Source organism: Maniola jurtina, chromosome 9, assembly GCF_905333055.1.
Source record: "Maniola jurtina chromosome 9, ilManJurt1.1, whole genome shotgun sequence".
NCBI classification, from domain to species: Eukaryota; Metazoa; Arthropoda; class Insecta; order Lepidoptera; family Nymphalidae; genus Maniola; species Maniola jurtina.
The window spans coordinates 11,211,760-11,236,760 of NC_060037.1; the positions used below are offsets into that span (position 1 = coordinate 11,211,760).

Genomic DNA, 25,001 nt, shown 5'->3' on the forward strand with positions numbered 1-25,001 from the left:
GAGAAGGCCAACCAATATGGACGTCGACACGTTGGCGTAATAATAATGATGAACTAATGAAATTGACTTTTTTGTCCAATGGATTTGTATCTGACCAATCCATCCAGGATCAATCATATAGAAACAATATTTGGTTTTTCGCAATTTGTAAACTAATACGACAAAGTAGGCTTATGGCATTTTAATTGCGCGAATGGCAGTATCATCCTCACAGGTTTATATAAAAATCTTTACTTGAAAGGGTCCAGTTTAAGAAATTAGCTCTAGTATCGACTATAACTCACAAATTAGTCGATACTAGAGCTAATTTCTTAACAAAACGCAAGCAGATATATCGAAGCATGACGTCAGTAGACAGGTAAACAGTAAATGCAGAAAGCGTTTTGTTTACACCGTCGGATCAGTTTACGAGTAGTCCACACACTGGTAAAACAAGCAGACGCCGAGTGGACAGCGCGGACCTCACGTATTTATGTGACGTCCAGCCTTCCCGGGGTTCCATAATGGCAACACAATATCACAATACGGGCATAGATTTATGCTCGGGCGCATCGCCTCGCACGCGGAAATCCCATAGTTATTTACCGGTTGCGAGTTAAGTGCGGCAGATTTATCGTACGGCCGCGCCTAGCCGGCTAGCGACGATCTTGTTTCCTTCAAGTACGCTATGATAAATACCGCCTGGTACTCTCTTATGATCTATCTTGTAAAGCTTAGCTATCACGGTGTAACGTTCTGCAATGAGACGTCACAATAACGAACTATCGGTCGACAAAAAGTTGTGATACTCCTCCGACACTTACAGGAAAACCAGGTTAGTACAGACGTGATTTTAATATTCCTACAATCGCAATTGTTGTAATTGGTTGAATTTATGGTAGTTTTGATGATGTGCATTTTAATGAAAAGTAAAAGAGCGTCAACCAATCATAGTGATTCCGATCGTCATTAGCCACAACACACACTTGGTATAGCAGTTAATAGTTTACATTATATTTTCACACACTGTTGGCGACAGTAGATTATGCACGTATAAGCAATGCACTATCTGTTATTTACTCACAATTTTGCAAAATAAAGATTTGATTTGAACTAGCTACGGTACGTAATACCCATGTTTTGGCTTAGATCTATACAGAGTACTATGACATCGCTCAGACTCTACTTACAATTAAAACGAGACAGATTCATGTGTCTGACATAGTAATTCCATCTCATTTGAACTATGTCTTAAGTCTGAGCAATCGATATAGAGCAAAGTCCTAGTACGGTTTTTAGATTTCAACCAAAAACCCAAACTAACAAAGGAAGCACATACTGAAACATGGTTTGATGACTCAAATAAGACTTAGGTATTTTAATCGTCAAACCATGTTTCTTTTTTTTATCCAAGTGACCTGGATCTATCATAATATCGAGGTAGTTTTCATGACACGACAAAATCTAGTAAATAAAATGTCCCAAGTGTGATCATAAGATTAAAATCTTAACCTAGTCTATCTACACTAGTCAGTGAGGCTCGGATGAATTTAAGTGCATAATTGCGGAACCCAGGGATTCCGTAATCGCACCGTTAGAGTTTATTATAATCGTTAAATTCAATATAATTTCAGTTATGAAGGGTGATTAGGTTTTATCTCCTGGTATATCCATGTAATGAAAATTCTTGTGCAACAAAAATACTTGCAGCAACCATAAAATAACCGATATACAGACATATTAAGAATGATCAGAAGAATTTAACTTTAACTAAAATGAAGCAAATTACATACTTAATGATAAAAATAGTCATTTACTCGGCAGATCGATTATTATTAATTTTATTGTAGAAGCAGGTTTTATTTAACAAAATTATTAAGACAACATGGATAGCAAAGAAAACTTGTTAGTACCATTGAACTATTATGCAATAACAATGCTTTTTCTCAAAAGTTAGTAGTGCGTAACTTTAACTTTGGTTATCTAAACTCATCATCATCATCGTTTCAGCTTGCAAACATCCACTGCAGCTAAAAACGGGTAACTCTCCATTGAATTATGTACTAACGTTTCTCAAAAATGTCAACAGTTTTTTTCATCAAGCCACTTCCCATCATTTCAAATACCTACATCCAAACTTATTTATTCTTGTTATCTTGTTAACTTTATTGTTTTGAAATTTCATCCATAAGCAAAGACATGGATTTATTTATATCTCTGTCCAGAAGTCAATCCATAATTTCATAGTTCGTCCATAATTTATAGTTCAAATCAAATCGGTCACAGTTTTGATAAATCTTTGTCATTTTATTAGAATTTGTAGAATTTTCAACAGCATTACTGAATTTCTCAACAAGGGGCGCTACGACTTTATTAATCACCTAACACCTAATAGGATACTGTATGTAACAAGCGGTGTAATGACGTGTGAAATTACATTCGATCATTTGTCAAGAAGTCAAGAAACGCTCCCAGTTTGACGTACGACGCTCCTTTTATTAATTAAACAATGATGGTTTATTTTGCAGTGTTTTTAGGGTTCCGTAGCTCAAAAGGAAAAAAGGAACCCTTATAGGATCACTCCATCGTCTGTCTGTCTGTCCGTCTGTTAAGAAAACCTATAGGGTACTTCCCGTTGACCTAGAATCATGAAATTTGGCAGGCACGTTTTGTTCATGAAAAAATATAATTAGTATTTTCAATTTTTGAAGTAAGGTAACTATACCAATTGGGGTATCATATGAAAGGGCTTTACCTGTACGTTCTAAAACAGATTTTCACTTATTTTTATGCATAATAGTTTTTGATTTATCGTGCAAAATGTAGGAAAAAACACTCGAGTAGGGAACCCTCGGTGCGCGAATTGGACTCGCACTTGGCCGGTTTTTTTTAAACATTTTATTTTGCTGTACCTATACTTACAAAATTACTACTTTATTAGACCACCCTTCAGTAATATTACTATGATAATGAATAGTATTAAAATATTATCATATCAAAGACCTCCTATCAAACTAGTCAAAAGATTAATAACACCGCCATCTATCTGGCATTAATCGGCATTAAGCTGATTGAGTCGAATACTATTCGGTTTACCGAGCCCATGTTTTATGTAAATGTGATCTGTAAATTATTTAGTATTGAAATAAGATGAATTATTGGGCATATTACGGTGAGGTGCTCAAGAGAGTATCTTTTGTACTAAAATAGTTTTTGTCTATATATAAAAGGAAAAGCAGACTGACTGATTGACTGATCTATGAACGCACAGCTAAACGAGCTTTTAGTTTAAATATCGGTCTAATTTGAACTAAATTACCTATACAAGGGATAAATCATACAAAAATGGTGTTCTATGAAACTAATAGCTATCAAAATTAGTATAACACTAGACATTAAGTTGTAAGCAAAAATAAGTTGTACCCTGCAAAAACTTTTGATGGGAATGACCCGTCGTCTAGGACAGAAGAAGAAGACCAGTCCTATAGAGGTCGTTGGTCGAGCAGACTGACTGACAGACTGATCTATGAACGCACAGCTCAAATTACTGGACGCAATGTTTTCCTTCATCGTTAACGCGATTTTTAATTGCTTAAAACGCCCATAACTTCGAAAAGTTAGAGGTGCATGCTCAAGATCCAACCCCGGTTTCAAGGTAATATTGCAAAAAAGTTGTGGCACAGGATCTTTTATCCCTTTTTTCGTCCATCAATGGCCGTCGTAGACAAATGGCAGTCATTTGTTTCCGCTGATTGGCCCGTTCAAGGGATAGATCCTGCTTGATTGTTTACCGCGAACCCTTCGCTCGAGGAATAAATGAAATCCTCAATCTAAGGGCAACCAATCTCCACGGCGAATCCCTGTAATATTTCGTCGCTTCGCAGAAGAGCTATGCCGTTAAAGCTTTTAAAAATTACTAGCCGATGCCCGCGACTTCGCCCGCGTGGATTTAGGTTTTTTGAAATCCCGTGGGAACTCTTTAATTTTCCGGGATAAAAAGTAGCCATGTGCTAAACCAGGATATTGACTATCTCCATTCCAAATTTCAGCCAAATCCGTTTAGTAGTTTTTGCGTGAAGGAGTAACAAACTAACATACACACACACGCGCACGCACGCACTCACGCACGCACACACGCACGCACGCACGAACGCACGCACGCACGCACGCACGCTCGCTCGCTCACTCGCTCGCACGCACGCACGCACGCACGCACGCACGCACACTCGCTCGCTCGCTCGCTCGCACGCACGCACGCACGTACGCACGCACGCATGCACGCACGCACGCACGCACGCACACACACACACACGGTTTTTAAAACACTACTCCGAAAATTAAATTCTATATTTTGGACTAATTTGAACTACCGGTCTAATTTAAACTAAATTACCTTTACAAGGGATAAATCATACAAAGATGGTATTCTATGAAACTAATTGCTATCAAAATATATCTGTGTCTGTGGTGTTTTAGATTTTTCTAAAAATATGTAGTTTTAAAATTACAGGGGCTCCAAGATTTGTATGAAAATTTTAAGACCGCGTAACTTTGAAACCGAATATTTTAACAGAAATCTGGAAAACCACAGACATAGATATTAGTTTCTAGAATATGTCTGCAAAATTTCATGGACTTAGGTTGCTTAATATTCAAATGAAATTGAAACTACGATTGTATGAAACGAGTGGAAACGAGTGACGGAGAGAGCCCTCTTAAACATTAAAAGAATATTTGAATTACACATCAAGATCTACTGGCGCGAGACGACAACTGCCACTCAGGTGCTCAGGCGTCTATTAATAAAGACATGATAAAGACAAATGACAAGTTTCTTTTAGATATTGATTTTGTTTAAGAGGGGTCTCTCCGTCACTCGCTTCATACAAACGTAGTTCCAATTTCATTTGAATATTAAGCAACCAAAGTCCATGAAATTTTGCAGACATATTCTAGAAACTAATATCTATGTCTGTGGTTTTCCAGATTTCTGTTAAAATATTCAGTTTCAGAGTTACGCGGTCTTAAAAATTTACATACAAATCTTTGAGCCCCTGTAATTTTAAAACTACATATTTTTAGAAAAATCTAAAACACCACAGACACAGATATTAGTTTCTAGAATATGTCTGCAAAATTTCATGGACTTTGGTTGCTTAATATTCAAATGAAATTGGAACTACGATTGTATGAAGCGAGTGACGGAGAGAGCCCTGTTAACGGCGCTTTAACTGTACGAGTAACTATCTTGTCAATGTCGATTGCTTCTATTTAAATTCTTACAATAAATGATCCTAAATTTTGCACGCACTTAAAATGTTACTCGTAAAAATTCTTAAATTCTTTACAAAACATTCTTACGTTAGATTCATCTCTATTTATTAACCCCAGACCCAAAAGAGGTGTGTATATTATGTTTGACGTGTGTATCTATGTATCTGTCTGTGGCATCATAGCTTCTAAAATCTAAACTAATGAACCGATTTTAATTTAGTTTTTTTTTTGTTTGAAAGGTGGCTTGATCTTGAGTGTTCTTAGCTATAATCCAAGAAAATTAGCCGTTTGAAAGTTATCAGCTCTTTTCTAGTTACTGTAACCTTCACTTGTACTTATTTTCTTTTACTCATAAATGCAGTTGCTATTTTGTTGATAATAATAATATTAAAAATCCTAAGCTCTTTCAAAACTGCACGGGGTTTACTAAGTTCGCAATAGGTTCCCTGAAACTACGAACAGTGCCACTACAACTGCCCATTTTGACATTTTTGACATCTCCCATTGACATCTCAATGTCTCGATACATTGTACCAAGTATCCTACGTTGGTTACAACGTACAACAGTATTCTCGAGATCGTGAGGCACGCCTGCATAATGCGCTGCGCTCACCGAAGAGCGAAGACCTATTTTTTGCTGTACTGAATTTTAAATCGAACATGTCTTTATGGTTTCTATTTCTTGCGCCTGTGCTAGCTGTGACTCCTACTATTTGCTATCAGCTCTCTAATTTTACATTTAAAGTTCAATTTTATTTATAAAGAGTGTCACCCTGCATTGAGCACTAGTTTAAGAGGGCTCTCTCCGTCACTCGTTTCATACAATCGTAGTTCCAATTTCATTTGAATATTAAGCAACCAAAGTCCATGAAATTTTGCAGACATATTCTAGAAACTATTAACTATGTCTGTGGTTTTCCAGATTTCTGTTAAAATATTCGGTTTCAAAGTTACGCGGTCTTAAAAATTTTCATACAAATCTTTGAGCCCCTGTAATTTTAAAACTACATATTTTTAGAAAAATCTAAAACACCACAGACACAGATATTAGTTTCTAGAATATGTCTGCAAAATTTCATGAATTGCTTAATATTCAAATGAAATTGGAACTACGATTGTATGAAACGAGTGACGGAGAGAGCCCTGTTAAAATATGGCTAACTGCCACTATGCCATTATGGCTAACTGGCTAGGTGTAAAATTAGATGCGTAATTTAGCTTTCTAGATAGTCACACATTTTTTTGATAAAGCTTTCATTTTCTTGATGCTGATAATATCATCTTTACAATTTTCAAGGCTCCAACTAATGACGATTATATTAATGACGATTATATGTAATGTTGATCATGACAACTTTTAACACGGACAAACAAAGAATAACGAGAAACTGGAATTCTCGAGGATTTAAGGATATTCGAACGAGTGTAAACAAACAAACCATGAGTAGAGGCCTCTGCATGTAACGGTAGCAGGGGATAGGATAATCGTTTGATGTGGTTTTGTTTTAGAAATTGAGAGGTTGCAGAGTCGTGACATTTGTGAGCTTCTTTCCCGATCCAAGCTTGTGCCTTGCGAGACCTTTGTGTGTTTAAGAGGTGAGCTGTTTTGTTCGCTTCCCCGGTTTCCGTATAGCTGTTTTATTGTTTACCATGACGATTGTGTGGAGTGATATGGTATGATTTATTCGCTTTATTCAACTGCAGAATTTAATTTTCAACCACTTCATAAATGTAAAAGGTTATGGTTTGCTTTCCAGTTGCCATCTAGATTAAACGCCACTCCGAGCACAGGCGATATTTAGAATGTTTTTCGCTTATGGAAAAGGGTTAAGTGAAGTAACATGAATATTGTGTTAATGACAAAAGTTATTTCAAGATTTCATTAAATAATGGTTACATTGTGTTTTAAGCTTGTTTTAATTTTTAATTTGATAATAGAAACTCAGTTATTTTCGTCCAAAGTTATTTGAATCTAAGGTACCTACATCTAAAGCATACAATTTTATTACCCGTATTATCACACCGAAGGAAACAATGGGCATTACCTTCTACGCTAGACATTAATAACAGGATTTGTTTACATAGCTTGAAGGCTTAAGCAAACATTTGCTTAACAAATAATTTATGTTCGGTTGCTCGGATATTTATTTCTTCTATCCCAGATGCAGGCAATCGAATATTGTTTATTTGTTGCTTTCGAACTTACGTTCGATTCGGCTCCGCCCGTTGGACACACCTCCTATATCTAACCTTTTATCTGTACAGACCGATATTATAAACCGTATTAATATTTTACCACAGACCATAAAACATTTATACTTAAGGCATTAATTCAAAACCTAAACCTTCCAGCAAACTATATTGAGAAAGTTCAACATAGGCGATTAAAGAAACCAAGACTAGAGACAGACGAATCAATTCATTAAGTTAAGCAAGTTATCGAATAATATTGATGTGAATGTGGAATAGAAAAGGCACTAGATTAGAGAAGATAAAGAAGAGAAAGCACTAGTTTAGAGAAGATAAAGAAGAGAAAGCACTCGTTTAGAGAAGATAAAGAAAAGATATTTTAACCAATGACTCAGAAGACTGCTTTCAATTCATGGCTACTTTTTGATTCGTTATATTGAAATAACTCTTTAATCGCTGTGCTAGGGTATTTACATAATTTTAATGTTCTAGATCAATTTAAATGTTGAAACATCGCCAAAAGCATGAACGTATTTTAACGATTGAACGAACGTTAACATGCACGTCTGCCAAAGCCCTTTAAACTACTAGATTGAAAGGCAGCTGTATTTTAGTCGCTTCCAGTCCAATATATTACTCGTATCATATTGGTTTTACTCCAATAAAAGCTACCTAACCCGCTTAATTGAATACTATTTCTAGATACTCTGTACAAATTCGTATCGGAGATGCTATTAAGATTATGAAAGATTTATTTATAAGATTCGATTTAAGGTTATTGTTTTGTTAGTCGAATAGACTTCTAGGTAAAATGAGCGTATCTACCGTAACTACTTCTAATGTCATCCGTGATTTAATTTCATGCCATTCGTTCTCTATGCAATATTTTTGCACAATATTCATTTTGTTTCGTTATGATAATTTTATTTGTTATAATAGACCTACGTTTATTTCAAAACAGGTGTTTTTAGGTCTCTAAGTTTACAGTTAAAACTATATCAAATTATTAATATTTATAAGATTAATCAATGTTGTTAAATTTATTTTTAAAACCGAATTAAAAATAGGAGATTCTTATTTCAACAAGTGATTTTTGAGCAGAGAAAAAATTGTCCGAAAGTAAGTTACTGAACCTTTGTTAACAAAGAAAAAAGTAACTACACCTATTTTAATAACGGTTTCAAATTTGTGTAGTCCACGCGGACGAAATCGTGGGCATAAGCTAGTAAGATATAAAACTAAGAAGTACTTATTCAAATTATTCATCTCCTGTCGAAATCGCTTCTGTTAGGAAACTCATTATGAGCTTAAGTAATTATAACATTGTAAATTGAACAAATTAATTACCGGAGTTTATAGAATTACTTGTTAACACCTCGTAAATAATTGCCGCACCTTGCGTCTTCGCTAAACTTGACTGTTTCGGGTCCAAAATGCCAATAATTATTAATGATCTCTCCCAATACTTGACTAATCTTCTTACAACTGCCCAAAGTGGTCCATAGCTTGTTATATGTATAACTAAATAATTGATTTTAGCTGCTACTGAAATATAATTTTTACATAGAGACCATAAAAAACGCCAAGAATTTTGAACAATGCTTTTAAAAAAACGGCTATGTAACCAATTTAAGAAATTCTAGGTAATTAGTGTTAACTAATTATTTTTTAAAGGTCATCAATTATTATCAATCCATCTCGTATGTTTGAATGTTTCGTCGATATATTAATAAAATTCATGGTTTAGTTAAAAAAATCTTATTGTGTTTGTTTCTACGTTAAACACTTCCGAATAATAAATATTCTATTGAATGTAATATAATAATTATTATCCATTTGTGATTGTGATTGAATCAGGATTTTTATATCCACCATCCATCATTTTATACACTTTTATGATCGCAAAAATAACAGCAATTTATAACAATCTCACGTTACATGTAACAATGTGCACGATATTTTAAAACGTTTTTGCAGTATCTCGCCCTGCCTGTTCGCTTCTCATTTGTTGCCGCGTCTAGGATTTATTTACAGGCAACATTATCTTGTCCCTTTATAAAGACTGGAGTCGTAATATGCGAATAAAATGCGTGTACAAGCAATATCTAACGTCTCTTTTTAGCCCCCGACCAAAAAAGAGGGGTGTCATAAGTTTGACGTGTGTATCTGTGTATCTGTCTGTGGCATCGTAGCTCCTAAACTATGAACTGATTTTAGTTTAATTTTTTTTGTTTGAAAGGTGGCTTGATCGAGAGTGTTCTTAGCTATAATCCAAGAAAATCGGTTCAGCCGTTCGAAAGTTGTCAGCTCTTTTCTAGTTACTGTAACCTTCACTTGTCGGGGGTGTTATTTATAAATTTTGAATTTACACTTGTCTTATTCTTTATTTCGTCTTCTTTATTTTTACATCTCTTATCCAAAATTTTTATGTTACTGCAAACGATATATTCTAATACTTCATCATGAATATTTTACAGATTTTTTGTTAAGTTTCTTGCAGACTTTTTCTCCGTAGGGTCAAAGTCAATATTACCGACTATATTATAGGTTGACTGATTATAGAAATGAATGCGCCTAATTAAGGCATATTTTGATTTGTCTGTGGACTGTATGTCTGTCTATTTATATTCGTCTCGTGCTAACGGATTGCGTGTAATAATGTGACATGTGTCAGTGGTAATGTGGCCGTAAGTTAGCCGCCCGCCGCCCGGGGCAGGTGTCATTATGCCAATCTCACTATTCAGCGTGTGTATGATCTATGCTCAGGAATTATGTGCCGGGTTTGCTTCTGCATACTGGATTACAAGCATGACGTCGTCTATGGCATGTCCTTCAAGAGCCTTAGGTCAGGTGGGTCTTATAGCACAAGTACAGGAATAAATCTGAAAACCGCGAATTTGTTGTTATGTTTCAAATTTAAAAATAAGATAACGATACTAAGTGGGGTATCATATGAAAAGGCTTTACCTGTACATCCTAAAACATTTATTTATTTATTTTTTATGTTTAATAGTTTTTGATTAATCGTGCAAAATATTGGAAAAAATACTCGAGTAAGGAACCCTCAGTGCGCGAGTCTGACTCGCACTTGGCCGGTTTTTTTAAATCTATTCTCATTAAATCTGCGGAACTGAACCCCATGCCTTCTGCGAGAACGTTCACTTCTGCGCTGTAAAAGCCACTCAAGTGTGTAATGGTATGGTCATCAAACGAGTCCATAAATTGATTATTTTCAACGTAGCACCTAATAAAGGCCGAGCAAGGAGCGTGGCTCCCTCGCATTTGATTAAGAGCGGCGTAATGAAATTAATCACGGGCCAGCGGCCGCTCTGCCTCCTTGACAAACGACCGACTGTAATTTCACACACCATTATAATAACCACATACGCCTCATAGTTCATTTATGTGTTAAGCCAGAACACAATTGTAACAGGGCACGTGTTGGTTATGTTTCTGGTCAAACGAATTTTATTTTTGACAAAAAATCTTTAAAGGCCGATTCACACCAAGCACGTATACGTAACACTCGCGAATCCGTAGACATAACTGCACGCATTACGTCTACGCGAACCTTCACGCCACGCAAGCGGTATGCTATGTCTCATACAGTTCCATACATTACAACGCAATGGTACGCGCTACGTCTACGCTTACGCAGCCTGTGTGAACGAGCTGTAAAGGTTCAGATCTATAGAGCGTGTGCGGGTCCGTCTCGCACTTGGCAGTTTTTTTTTTCACTTACTTGTAGTAACATCGCTCGTGTAGAAGATTAGCTCCAAATCTGTAACAAACATAAAATAATAAAATAACAAAGCTACAAAGGTTTAACAAAAGAAAAATAAAACCGACTTCAAAAACCAAAAACACTAAAAAGTAGAAAATAATTTTTGTTTAGCTACACATGTAATGTACCTAGATATGAAGTCGAGCGAGCATATTAAAACAAAATTAGAAATCCAAGAGTGAAGCTCGCCCGACTTCATACCTAGGTACATTACATGTGTAGCTAAACAAAAATTATTTTCTACTTTTTAGTGTTTTTGGTTTTTGAAGTCGGTTTTATTTTTCTTTTGAAAAAATTTTATTTCACAATTTTTAGTGGCCCCACTGTACTATAATATGCTATGCCCAGTTAAAACCCTACTGTTTACTAAGCTATTACAGTGATCGCGAGCAATTTGCTCTTATCCATTGAGGAGTTCTGTTCTCCATCTCCGAAGATATTCATCAAATTTATATGGGACCACCTGCACAGTATACCCTTTCAAACAAAAAAAAAATTTTCCAAATCGGTCCAGGGGTCTTTGAGTAATCGGGGAACATACATAAAAAATTAAAAAAAAATAAAAAAATAAAAAAGATCCCGACGAATTGAGAACCTCCTCCTTTTTTGGAAGTCGGTTAAAAAATTGATCGTTCAAACGCAAAACGGGTTGGTAAACTCCCTATCCCCTCAATCTAACAGTCGAATGGGACGGCATTCTGACGCAACCAGAGAGACATCAGACATTGCGTCAAACGGCTGTAGGTGCTCTCCGAGGCATCGTGTAACGGATGTCAACAACATTTTTTGACAGAAAACTCCAATATTTTTTTGGCCAGACCCAGGACTCAAATCCAGGACCTCAGGATTTGCAGACGAATAAGCTAGCTACTACACCAGAGTTGACATTGTTTCAAACAAGTGTTTTAAACCTATCTGTAACTACATTTGTGAATTTCAATTTGTGAACGTTATGTTTTTTTACTAGACAAATGAGCCAACTGTAAATATGTATTAGTTATTCGGCGTGAGTATGAAAATAATTTGATAGGTACTCAAAACCTTAACACAGGCGATAATATACGTCTCATCAGCATAATCAAACAATTTATAACATCGAGGCTTCAAGAGGAAGCAATTTACAACTAATCTCTATGCTAATGCTACACGAACAATGACACTATGCATTAAAACTATTATTGACATCCATAAACCTTTACACCTGCATTATTACATACTGCATTTATAAAGAAAATTTCGTCTTGCATTTAATAAGTTAAACACGCTGCTTTTAAACGTTAACCAAACTGTTTACATAACGACTCTTTTACATATTAAACAAGTGTAAATTAAAAATTTATAACACCCCCGACAAGTGAAGGTTTCAGTAACTAGAAAAGAGCTGATAACTTTCAAACGGCTGAACCGATTTTCTTGGATTATAGCTAAGAACACTCTCGATCAAGCCACCTTTCAAACAAAAAAAACTAAATTAAAATCGGTTCATTAGATTAGGAGCTACGATGCCACAGACAGATACACAGATACACACGTCAAACTTATAAGACCCCTTTTTTTTGGGTCGGGGGTTAGTAAAATAGACAAGGATGGAGAAGCTGTATACAGAAGCTAGAAATAATAAATTGGTTAGCTCTAAATATAGGAAGCTATTTTATCAGCACTTACATTAAACTATTTATCGATTACGAAATACTAACTGCTATAGAGCCATAAACACAAATGGTGAAACATGAAGGCTCGGCATGCATTGCGCATCGGGACATAAACTTAGGTATTAAAGAGACAGTATTTGTTAGGATCATAAAGTATTCTATAAACATACTGTATGGCAGCAAAAGAGATAAGACTGGGTAGTGGTTGGGTAGGCATATATTTTACTAGCCGATGCCCGCGACTTCGCCCGCGTGGATTTAGGTTTTTCGAAATCCTGTAGCCTATGTGCTAATCCAGGATATTATCTATCTCCATTCCAAATTTCCGTGTAGTAGTTTTTGCGTGAAGGAGCAAACACACACACACACACACACAATAGAACAATAGAATAATTTTCTGACAATAAAGAGATTTGGGAGATGCTATAGTGAAGTTTTTTTATTGCAAGATAGGCTTGCGCTTGACGAAAATCATGCCTAATAAACTTGTCATAAATATCGCAATTGAATTGGTTCATAGTGGTTTTTAACCCCCGACCCAAAAAGAGGGGTGTTATAAGTTTGACGTGTGTATCGGTGTATCTGTCTATGGCATCGTAGCTCCTAAACGAATGAACCGATTTTAATTTAGTTTTTTTTTGTTTGAAAGGTGGCTTGGTCGAGACTCGAGAGTGTTCTTAGGTATAATCGAAGAAAACGGTTCAGCCGTTTGAAAGTTATCAGCTCTATTCTAGTTTTCTTATAGAGGTTTTTGTGTCGGCGGTTTTTTAAATTTTGAGTTATTATAATATGTACTAAGTGGTAACTCAATTTATTCGTTGAACACTCATCGTAAGTCTGATTGGGCGGGAAACTGTAAAAACGCATGAAAATTATAACAAGGCCACTTCGATGTGTAGTTTTGAAACAAGAGCGGAGTTATTGGAATTTTCGTAGTAGCAAAAACGTAGAAATGTTTTTTTTTTTATTCACTATAGGCAAGCGCTTGACCACAATCACACCTGATGGAAAGTGATGATGTGGTCTAAGATGGGACGCGTTTACCTAGAAGGTGCCTATTCTAAGGTGTAAAGGTTTTATAAAATGAAGTTCGCCACTAACGATGTGTTTATGTTTATGACCTTATCCAAAACTACGGAATTCTTAAAGATCGACATATAACCACTTGTGGCACATTCGAAGCTTATATTCGTAGCTTCGATATATTCAGCTCAGCAGGGACGGATCTTGAATTTGTGGGGCCCTGGGCTAATACTGCTTAGGGGCCCTACCTAATTACTCAACTAATTGCATAGAACTAATTGCCATTTTGACAAGAAACTGTTTTCTGTTTGAAACACGGGTTGATTGATCGTAGTTGCCAACCTTATGATCGGATTTTTTTATTGACAATATCGTCTATTGGTTTCGGTTCGGTTGGGGGCCCTCTGTATTCGCGGGGCCCTGGGCTGCAGCCCAAAAAGCCTTTAAGTAGATCCGCCCCTGCAGTTCAGTATCGACAGCTATAAAGCATGAACTGCGATTGCGCAATAGAGCAATAAACCGGGTATCACTTATGATAATACCGGGCCGAGACCAGTTGCGTTGCAATTTAATCAATCGTGAATGTATCGCCAATAAACTTTTATTGATGATGTGGCGTGCGATCTAATGTGATCTCTTATACGTAAAGTAAGCCTCCGATTTCAAACGGATAATTTTCTTAGTACCCTTACTAATCTTTTACTAATGAACGTATTGTAACTTAAGACTAGTGAGCAATACAGAAAATTCTATGCTCAATTTACTTAGATATCATCATGTAGATTGGAGAAATTACCGGTCCATTCTGAGTGCTTTCTTCACCTCAATTTTATTCCAATTTTTATGCTGGTATTTTTATTCTGAGAGTAGGACCCACTTTCAACAAGTGTAAATTAAATAACACCCCCGACAAGTGAAGGTTACAGTAACTAGACAAGAGCTGATAACTTTCAAACGGCTGAACCGAATTTCTTGGATTATAGCTAAGAACACTCTCGATCAAGCCACCTTTCAAATAAAAATAAACTAAATTAAAATCGGTTAATTAGTTTAGGCCCTCTTTTTGGGTCGGAGGTCAAAAAGCATATCAACTCAACGCTATTTAAAAAGAGTTACTCAACTATTATTGCGGTTGCGGAATAGTAACTACAGACTCATACGGATTAAAAGGGAATTTAGAATAAACCGAATAAACAGAATTGCTATTTACTTAATTAAAACCTTAGTTAAAATCTAGGCATTTTTCACACATACAATTCTATGTGGATAAGATAAAAGAAAATTCTTCTAATACCAATCCAAGGCAATCATTCGCAGCCGCAACCTGCATCCAGCCTCTCCGTAAGCAAACACCGTTACTTTATTGGCTTTGTACTGGAACAGTGTTCGCCAAATTGTAGCTCGCGCCCATAATAGGGATGATGACTACGAGTACTAGTTAAATCAGCGACTTTTTATCAAACGTCAAAACGCTCGCTTAGTAAAGGAGCTTGTAAGTTGTATGAAATTCACACATGTTACGTCATAACATTTGACGTAATTTGACGTACTATTTTAGTTGAATCTATAATTTAAAATGGTTAGCAAACTTAAAACTAGCGTCGAATGTGGATTTAACGCATTTTGGAATCGACTCTATTTAATAATTAATAAGAAATAATTCATTTTTGACACAGTCATCGCCCCCCCTGGGCAAAGAAACAAAATTCGCGGTCGGTCGCCACCAGGGTTCGGCACTTGGCTCTAGCCTCTAGCCCATGTACCGAAACACGTCATAAGTCATTGAGCCAGCAATGTATTATTTTACGATTTTCATTTTTAGGGCTCTGCACCCGTAGGGTCCCAACTCCTAACGGCTTCGCTCTCCCTTCATTTGTCTGTCTGTCAGCGGGCCGTATCTCATGAACCGTAATAGGTAGAGTTGAAATTTTCACAGAGTAGATATGTGTTGTTTATATTGCCGCTATAACTCACAATAAAATTTTCAAATTGACCGCCATACAAATTTAAAATAAAATAAATAGTACTACATAGTGTTTTAACTTGTACGATGGCAATGGTCCGACTCGCATTTGGCCGGTTTTTCAAACTTTTTTGCTACTTTGTGGTATACTTACAGCCACTTTTGAAACGTCAAATCTGCGGGTTGAGTGGCCAGCGGTTAGGAAAACAGATTCTATCACAATAGTACATTTAAAGATGACTGGTCCGCGGTAAAAAGTTTGGGAATCACTGAATGGGCACTAGAATATTCGTATTTATTTATTTAATCCCGGCTACCGCGCACGGTCTCACGACTCAATCTAATAAATAGTGGCAGTATTGCAGAAGATATTCAGTAATAAGATACCCGGTGGCGAATATACGAGCGCGGTGGTGCCGGGAATTATAGTTTTATACTAACGCCGTGTAACTGAATATCTGAATGCTAATGTCTGGGATGTTTATCTGCTGAGACCATTAGGGACACTGTAACGAGACTCGAGGAATCTTCCCATCAATTTATTTTTAATCGCATAAAGTTTTTTTTTTCTCTCTCGTCTGACTTTACAAAGATTAGCCAATGTCAAGTTTGTAGTTATTTGTAACAAGTTAGTTAAACTATACAAGTATGGACCCCGTCTGTGCCGGCGCTCGCCGACACACGCACGGCACCCCCTTAGAGCGCTTTCCAGTCAGTTTTAACAAAAAAAAACACTCCAAAAAGGCAGAGCACGCCCGCCAGCTAACACCAACACAGACGAAGTCCCTCGCATAAAGTTAGAACGATAAAATTTCTAATAATGTTATAGGAACAGGGTAAACGGATTTCTCCGGCATGCGTTCATGAAACTGAAGCATAGTCCTTCAGTACCTACACACATTTCTGTTTTTTGATGAAGATTTTAAAGCTTCTAGAGACCTTTTCCATATCTTTAACTTTAAGACAGAGACCAGAGTTAGATCCCAGGATATCTTCCCTGCACTTCCGCAAGGCACATAGGTTCCTACCCAGGAACCTATGTGTTCCTTTCCACTCTAGAATTGACCCACTAAAGAATTATTGTCTCAAAAGGTGTAAAACCTTCCAAAGCACATCTAGTAGTAAAGATCTTGCTAATGATGTACAATCTTCAAATGGTGAAAAATACGTGTCATATTGAATGAATGTATGTACAGTTATAGAAAAAATTTGCATTGATAAAAATAGTAGTAGAATATCTTTTCAAGTAAATTTTTTTCTTGAAAGCACCAAGTCATCTCAAATTACTCTCCGATTGTTATCGTCCTCAAGGCAATTGGAAGTAACATTGTCTGCAGTATTGTTACAAATAACTGATATTATAGTCTCGTTTTCAAAATGGTCTGAACAGCGCCTACGGGTGCGAACGGTATACAGTGCGTGACCGCGCCTCTGGCGGTTTAAATATTGGTCAAGTTCATTTTGTGACTTCTGACTTTGTTAACTGACATACGGATTCACACATCTTTGAGAAGATTATGAGCACAGTACAGGCATGCAGGTTTCCTCACGATGTTTTCCTTCACTATTAAAGCAAAAATTGCTTAAAACAGAGCCTCAATAGCTCAGCGGTAAAGGAGCGAAATAAAATCCGAAAGGTTGGTTCAAACCCATCGATGTACAAACCCCACCCGTTGCACTATTGTCGTACCTACTCCAAGCAAAAGTTTTACGCTTAGTTGGAGGGGAAAGCAAAATATTAGTCGTGAGAAACATGGCCAATATTCTTTTATAAAAAATAAGCAACAAGTATAAATTAAAAATTTTCAACACCCCCGACAAATCATTTTCAAATAAATAATTATGTATATCTAGGCAACGTCCATCTTGACAGCTTGACATTTGTCAATTGACATTTGAATATTATGAACCTAAGGGTTATATTCTAACCTTCTTTTCTACAAGAAAACTAGAAAATAGCTGATAACTTTTAAACGGCTGAACCAATTTTTTTGGATTATAGCTAAGAACACTCTCGATCAAGCCACCTTTCAAACAAAAAAAAGTAAATTAAAATCGGTTCATTCGTTTAGGCGCTACGATGCCACAGACAGATACACAGATACACAGATACACAGACACACAGATACACAGACACACAGATACACACGTCAAACTTATAACACCCCTCTTTTTGGGTCGGGGGTTAAAAACAAAACGCTCACAACTTCGAAATGTTAGAGGGGCGTTTGAATCCCCAAATACCCGAACAGGAGGCCGATGTCTTAGCCACTATATTTTGTGATTCAATCAGCCTTTTTGGGTCCACAGCTGTACATAGGCCTTCCCAAAAGTGCGCCATCACACACGATCTTCCGCCTTCCTCATCCACCCACTTCCCGCTATCTTCTTAAGGTCGTCAGTCCAGCGGGTTGGGTATTTCGTGATTAGGCTTAATAATTTGGTTCAAAATTCTATCTTTGATAGCATTCTCCCACGAAGATGTATTCACCCCAGTTATATCAGTGAGCGGGGCTGATAATATTGTCTTAACGCTATTATTGGATCATAAACGCGTCGCGTTTCGCATTGTTTATGGTCCGAGCGGGACTCACGATGCAATTTCATAGGACATTTACCCAGAGCCAGACGATTTGTAGAGCTCTGGGCGATAACTAAGTGGCCGGGTGATATGTCGCGCGAACGATGTTATTCGAACTTTGAACCGACAGAAATGGGGGTAGTCCGCACTTTAAAGCTTCAATCGCTCAACAGAAAAAAAAGATTCCGACGAATTGGGAACCTTAGTTTTTTGAAGTCGATTAAAAAGACAGGATCGCCAAAATCCGAAAGCTTGTTCGAAAACACGAAAAAAACCAAGGAAGATAAAAACTTAATTTTAAGTTACCACCTAAAAAGGACGGTTTGCTTTCTAAATTTTTTCACCACGAAATCACTAACAGTACAAAAATAGTTTTAAGGTCAAAGGGTAGGATTGATGTAGAAGCAATTCCTATAATTATTATTTTTTTGCTTTATTGCAATGATCATTCTACTGCCAATTTTACAGATCAAGTACCAATACCTACGGTAAATTGTGTCATATATTAATCGATTTACATTTATCTGTACTCACATTTGGCAAAATAAATTCAAATTTAAAATACATTAGGATTAAACTGTAAATTAACTTTTGAAACCCATCCACTACATTTTTTTAGGAACATAACCCAACTAATTAGAAATTCTGTATGTAAAATGCAATTAAAACTACCCAAGGCCTATATTTCATTCGTGTTAACGACACGTTTCCTCCCTTAGCAAGGTTATTACTGAAATCAATGGAAGGATATCGTATCGATTTACATAAATTCACATTTACATTGAAATCTTCAAAAGTAACTTTGTATGTAAATGTCCAACGTCATTAAAATGCACCTGTAGGTATGCATTTATTGAATAACATCAAAATTTCGCGCTAGGTTTAATGTATCACTGTGCCAGGAAGGTCATAAAATCCTACTCGTTATTTAGAAAATTAACTAAGTAGTGGTGATGGTAAAACTAGCACTCACTACCCATTTATCACTACTCATCATGATTCTCTCATTTATTTATTATCTCATTATTACCATATTTAAAAAAAATGTTTAAAAAATAAAATAATAGAAATAACAAAAATAAAATAACAGAAACAACAAACAATAAAACAGACTGTATTTTTTTCGTCATTTTGCACGATAAATCATATGCATAAAAATAAATAAAAATCTGTTTTAGAATGTACAGTTAAAGCCCTTTCATATTATGATACCCCACTTGGTATAGTTATCTTACTTTGAAAATTGAAAATATGTAGACCGTACTAATATTTAGTTCATGAACACATTTTAGTTTTTTTTGTGATGTAACCAAAAATTCACAGTTTTCGGATTTTTTCCTTTACTTGTGCTATAAGACCTACCTACCTCGCAAATTTCTAGATTTAAGGTCAGTGGGAAGTACCCTATAGGTATTCTTGACAGACACGACAGATAGACAGACAGACAGACAGACAACAAAGTGATCCTATAAGCGTTCCGTTTTTACTTTTCAAGTAAGGAACACTAAAAACTGAACAAAAATACGGAAAGATAAAATAGGAAACACAAACACAATCCCATATCGAAGACATCAAAGCAATCCCACAATACAAACTCGACACCATATTAGTTATTACCGTACAAATTCGCTTGAAGCGAGCCAGCGTACGCCGTATACTATAATTACGGTCTATCAATGCGGTACTGCTTATTGAAAGGCTGAGGGGCGGGGGATATTAAGCTGATGGCCGGCTTGTAATTTGATGGATTAAGGAACACAAAAAACTTTTAAAAACGTGTAATAGGGGTTTGAACATCTTGATCACGGGGATTTGCGAAATGCGCTGTTTAGGTGAAAATGTCAACGGGACGATTCGAAGGTTCATAAAATCCAGATATTGGAACCCTTTAGCACTGCTATTGAAAACGTGGTTGAATCAAGCCTAGTTAAAATTTCTTTATGCTTGAATAAATTCAACAATAAGGACAGGTGACAAGTGTAGTTAAAAATTTATAACACCCCCGACAAGTGAAGGTTACAGTAACTAGAAAAGAGCTGATAACTTTCAAACGGCTGAAGCGATTTTCTTGGATTATAGCTAAGAACACTCTCGATCAAGCCACCTTTCAAACAAAAAAAACTAAATTAAAATCGGTAAATTAGTTTAGGAGCTACGATGCCACAGACAGATACACAGATACACACGTCAAATTTATAACACCCCTGGTTTTGGGTCGGGGGTTAAAAATGTGACTAATGTGTCGATTTTGTTGAATAATAAGATCCTTGTTCTTTGATTAAGTGTCGGAATTTTTATTTCAATGATAATACTTATTGCTCGAATATAGATTGCCTTAAAATTGAAATGCAACGGGTGTTAAAAACTGTGGTAAATAGGTAATTTAAGTTTAGACCTGTAAAGTCGATGTTGATTGAATAATAAAGGCCCTGGTCTTTGATTAGAAATATCGGGATTTTTATTTCTATGATAAAGTTAGTGTTTAATGTTGCTTGAAATTATGTTTTTTTATTTCCAACAAAACAAAGTCTAACTCGAACTATCAAACTTAATACCTAAATATGATCAGATAGAAAAAAAATGAAGCTATTAATCAGAAATAATGGCCAAAAAATGGCGCACGCTAATACCATCACATTTTGTACCATGGAACAAAAAACATTTTTTTTTGTGATATAAGCACAGATTCACGATTTTCGGATTTTTTCCTTTACTTGTAATAGTACCTATAAGATATAATAGTAGGTATAAGACCTACCTACCTGGCAAACATGATTTTAGGAATTCAGTCGCCTCCTCAACCGTTGAGCTATCGAGGCTCTTAATTTATAACGACAAATATATTAATTAATAATGATAAAGCCCTGCAGTATTGTCGCTTTAGTGCAATGGTTAAACCAACTGACAGTCGGACATGATAGGCCTTGTAGAGGCGTGGCCGCTGCGCCCGCGACTCGGAAAACGGCACGTGAGAACCGGCCGCCGCACGTCTACACTGCAGTATTTACTGGCACTACAATATCTAGGACTTCTTGAGAATTGGCTGAAAATTCATTCTTGCTGTATTATTGTGAATTTAACCGTTAACGCAAGTGATATTTTCATTGCTTAACAGGGCTCTCTCCGTCACTCGTTTCATACAATCGTAGTTCCAATTTCATTTGAATATTAAGCAACCAAAGTCCATGAAATTTTGCAGACATATTCTAGAAACTAATATCTGTACCTGTGGTGTTTTAGATTTTTCTAAAAATATGTAGTTTTAAAATTAGAGGGGCTCAAGGATTTGTATGAAAATTTTTAAGACCGCGTAACTTTGAAACCGAATATTTTAACAGAAATCTGGAAAACCACAGACATAGATGTTAGTTTCTAGAATATGTCTGCAAAATTTCATGGACTTTGGTTGCTTAATATTCAAATGGAATTGGAACTGAGATTGTATAAACGAGTGACGGAGAGAGCCCTCTTAAAACGCCCATAACTCCGAGAAGTTAAACGGAACTTACATTACGAAATTAGTGGCACGAAATTAGTTTCACTATCAATTGCACGTGTAAACGTCTAGTTTAATTAATGTATGCGTTACGAAATTTGTCGTTTACACGTGCAACTGATAATGAAACTAATTTCGTACCACTCACTTTGTAATGTTTTATAGGTTACCGCTTTAGAGGTACGATCGCTGTACCCGGGATCAAATCCTGAGTCCTTCAAATAGAAGAGCGACGCGTTAACCAATAGGGTATCAATATGCTCTATCAATGTTAATCTAACGTGGCTTTAAAACAGTGAAGGAAAACATCGCGAGGAAATCGGCATGGCTCAAAGTTCTCCGTAATGTTCTCGAAGGTGTGCGAAAATCTATTATAAGTACCCATAATCACCCGAACCACAGCACTCACCATTGCGTTTGGAGGTCGTCAACATATGAAAGAGGAGCACGTACTGTTCATAGATTAAGCTGTGCTAATCTACCTTTATTTAATAGGTCAGGAGAAAGGAATAGTTACCGAACTTATCCATCTTGGTCTAGTTCAAATAAATCACATTTATTTCTCCATGAGTTTTCGATCTGCACAGTTTTTAGAAGTTTTAGTATAGGTAGTCCACTTAATATTTTGCTTTCCCTCTCGAAACGCATGATATACCTAAGTAGTTATTTAAATATCAAAGTTTTATAGATTTGATCTTTGGTGACTCCTAGAGGAACTAAAGATCACGTTGGAACCACGTCTCCAATCATAAGTTATGAAAGCAATTTCCACAAAAGGTCGTAAGCACAATAACAGTAAAATTAAATGGCCATTTATTAAGTCGTACAAACATATACATCCAGTAGGTAAGTGGGTAAACTCTAGTGCAGGTACCAGGGGTTCATAAGCAACGGGAAAATCTAAGCAAGGCGCACATCGGCAGATAAATCAGCAATGACGGTGTTGCGATTAAAATCCGTGTCGTTTGGAGACAGTCGAACAAGCTGCGACTCGTGAGAACACGGGAGGGAACGGCTAGCAACTAGCGAGACTAGCTAGCATTCCTTTACTAGTTCCCAACTCTGCGCCTTCGCGATCAGAATTGTAAATTGGACGTGTTAAATCGGAACAGGACCTAAGATGTGATTTAAAAACCAAACCGACTTTTGCTCTTGCTGCAAAATTTCAGTTTAATTTGCATTAAATGATGTCCGTAACTTCATCCGCATGGATTGTTTCAAAAGAACTTCTTTCTTCAAGAAACCCCTGAAAACTAATTTTTCGGGATAAAATTTATTGTAGCCTAGATATTATGTGACTTTTCAAAAATCACGTAGATTCGTTGTAACACGCGGTTGCGTGGCAACGCATTGATTGAAAGACAAACCAACACATTTTGGCTTTACATTAATAAGTAGCGATATCTAATTTGTCTACAGTCGGAACTTTTAAAACCAATAACAATCCGGTTGCTTTTTTGCAATTGCTTTCAGAATGGTCTCCCCTAAAGCAAGGGATTAAGGTAGGTATAAATAAGTCTATAATACCACAAAAACAACTAATTTCATGTGTTCCTAAATAGCGGTATTTTTTCGCTAGCGTGATGTTTATGGAAACGGTTATATTCGCCACCAAAAGCAGTTCCAAGAACATCCATTCAAATTAATTAATAATTTTTGAATTGCTAGAAGACGTTTCTAAACTAAAGCCATCTTTTCGTCTAATTTCCACCCGAAGCCATGTTTTATACCTGCAGACATCGGGGTAAAGCCATTAGTTAACTAAAAATAACTCCTGTTTCATTTTATAGCCACTCCGAAGGAATGGTTTTACAATGACAATCTCACTATAATTCACTTTCGCTGCGCGGGCGCATGCCAGCGCAATTGATTCCCACCGGCAGCGCGCGATGTTTTCAGACACCGCTATACAAATGTGCATAGATGTGTAATATAACCACCATGATCATCCCATAACCGGCCCACTACTGAGAACGGGTCTCCTTTAAGAATGAGAATGGTAAGTATAGGCCATAATAGTCCGCTACGCTGGCTGAGTGCGAATTGGCAGACTTCACACACCTTTGAGTACATGGAGAACTCTCAGGCATGCAGGTTTCTTCATGATGGTTTCCTTTACCATTAAAGCAAGTGATATTTAATTGCTTAGATATTTCATTTTCAATCTGTTAGACCGAGCAGTCGAACAGACCTTTTTTCCAGATTGACAATCGAGCTACCAACTCGTAGTTGCAAACAAAACTTTACATGGCGAAAATGATATTTTTTTAAAGTGTATCAATTTAATAAGTAGGTACCTAGTTTAAGTTTTCGTGTTCAACCGATTTAGAGGCATTATCAACTTTATATTAGCTAGTAGATGGCAGATAACCATCGTTGGCGTTAATATGAGTCGTTTTACGTTGAGTTCGTGGCAATTTCCTGCAAGGGCCCTTTAATTATGTGCCTCATTAGCAATTTCCCAGTGCCTCAGAAACTAGTTAGTACGTGCGAGGTGGTGCAATGAACAATTTTATCACCTATGTTCAATTAATTGCATAATACCTAGAATCTACATTCGAATTTCCCTGCAACGTTTATCTATGTAGTTAAAGGTAATGCATAACTATTTTTTTTTCTCTCGTCTGGCTTTCCACAGATTAGCTAATGTCAAGTTTGTAGTTATTTACAAGTTAGGGAAACTATATAAGTATGGACTTCGTCTGTGCTGGCGCTCACCGACACACGCGCGGCGCTCCTTTAGAGCGCTTCCCAGTCATTTCCACCACCAAAAAACACCATTGAAACACAAAAACCGGCCACTTTTAACAAAAAAAAAAAAAACTACAAAAAGGCACCGCACGCGCGCCAGCAAACGCTAATACAGACGAAGTCCCACTATTTATTCTTTTGCTAGCTACATGGAGCCAGCGCGTGCCAAACCTTCGTTATTTTATAAAAGCTGAAAGTTTCTCTGTGCATGGTACCCAACACAGGGAAATACGATCAGCGACTATGAAGTTCGGATCATGGTGGCTTTGGGAGGCTGATTATTTCTCCCTGTGTTGGGGAAAATACGG

At 36.6% G+C, this 25,001-nt stretch overlaps 1 protein-coding gene across 3 annotated transcripts in view; it reads right to left on the reverse strand.

Moving 5' to 3' along the window:
* The window catches only part of LOC123868094 (protein N-terminal asparagine amidohydrolase), a 102,297-nt gene that overhangs the window by 70,826 nt on the left and 6,470 nt on the right, over nucleotides 1–25,001 (reverse strand). For all 3 annotated transcript variants that reach the window (XM_045910458.1, XM_045910457.1, XM_045910459.1), the window contains one exon: nucleotides 11,186–11,224. The gene's annotated coding sequence lies outside the window, so the exon portion shown is untranslated. The remainder of the gene's footprint in view (nucleotides 1–11,185; nucleotides 11,225–25,001) is intronic.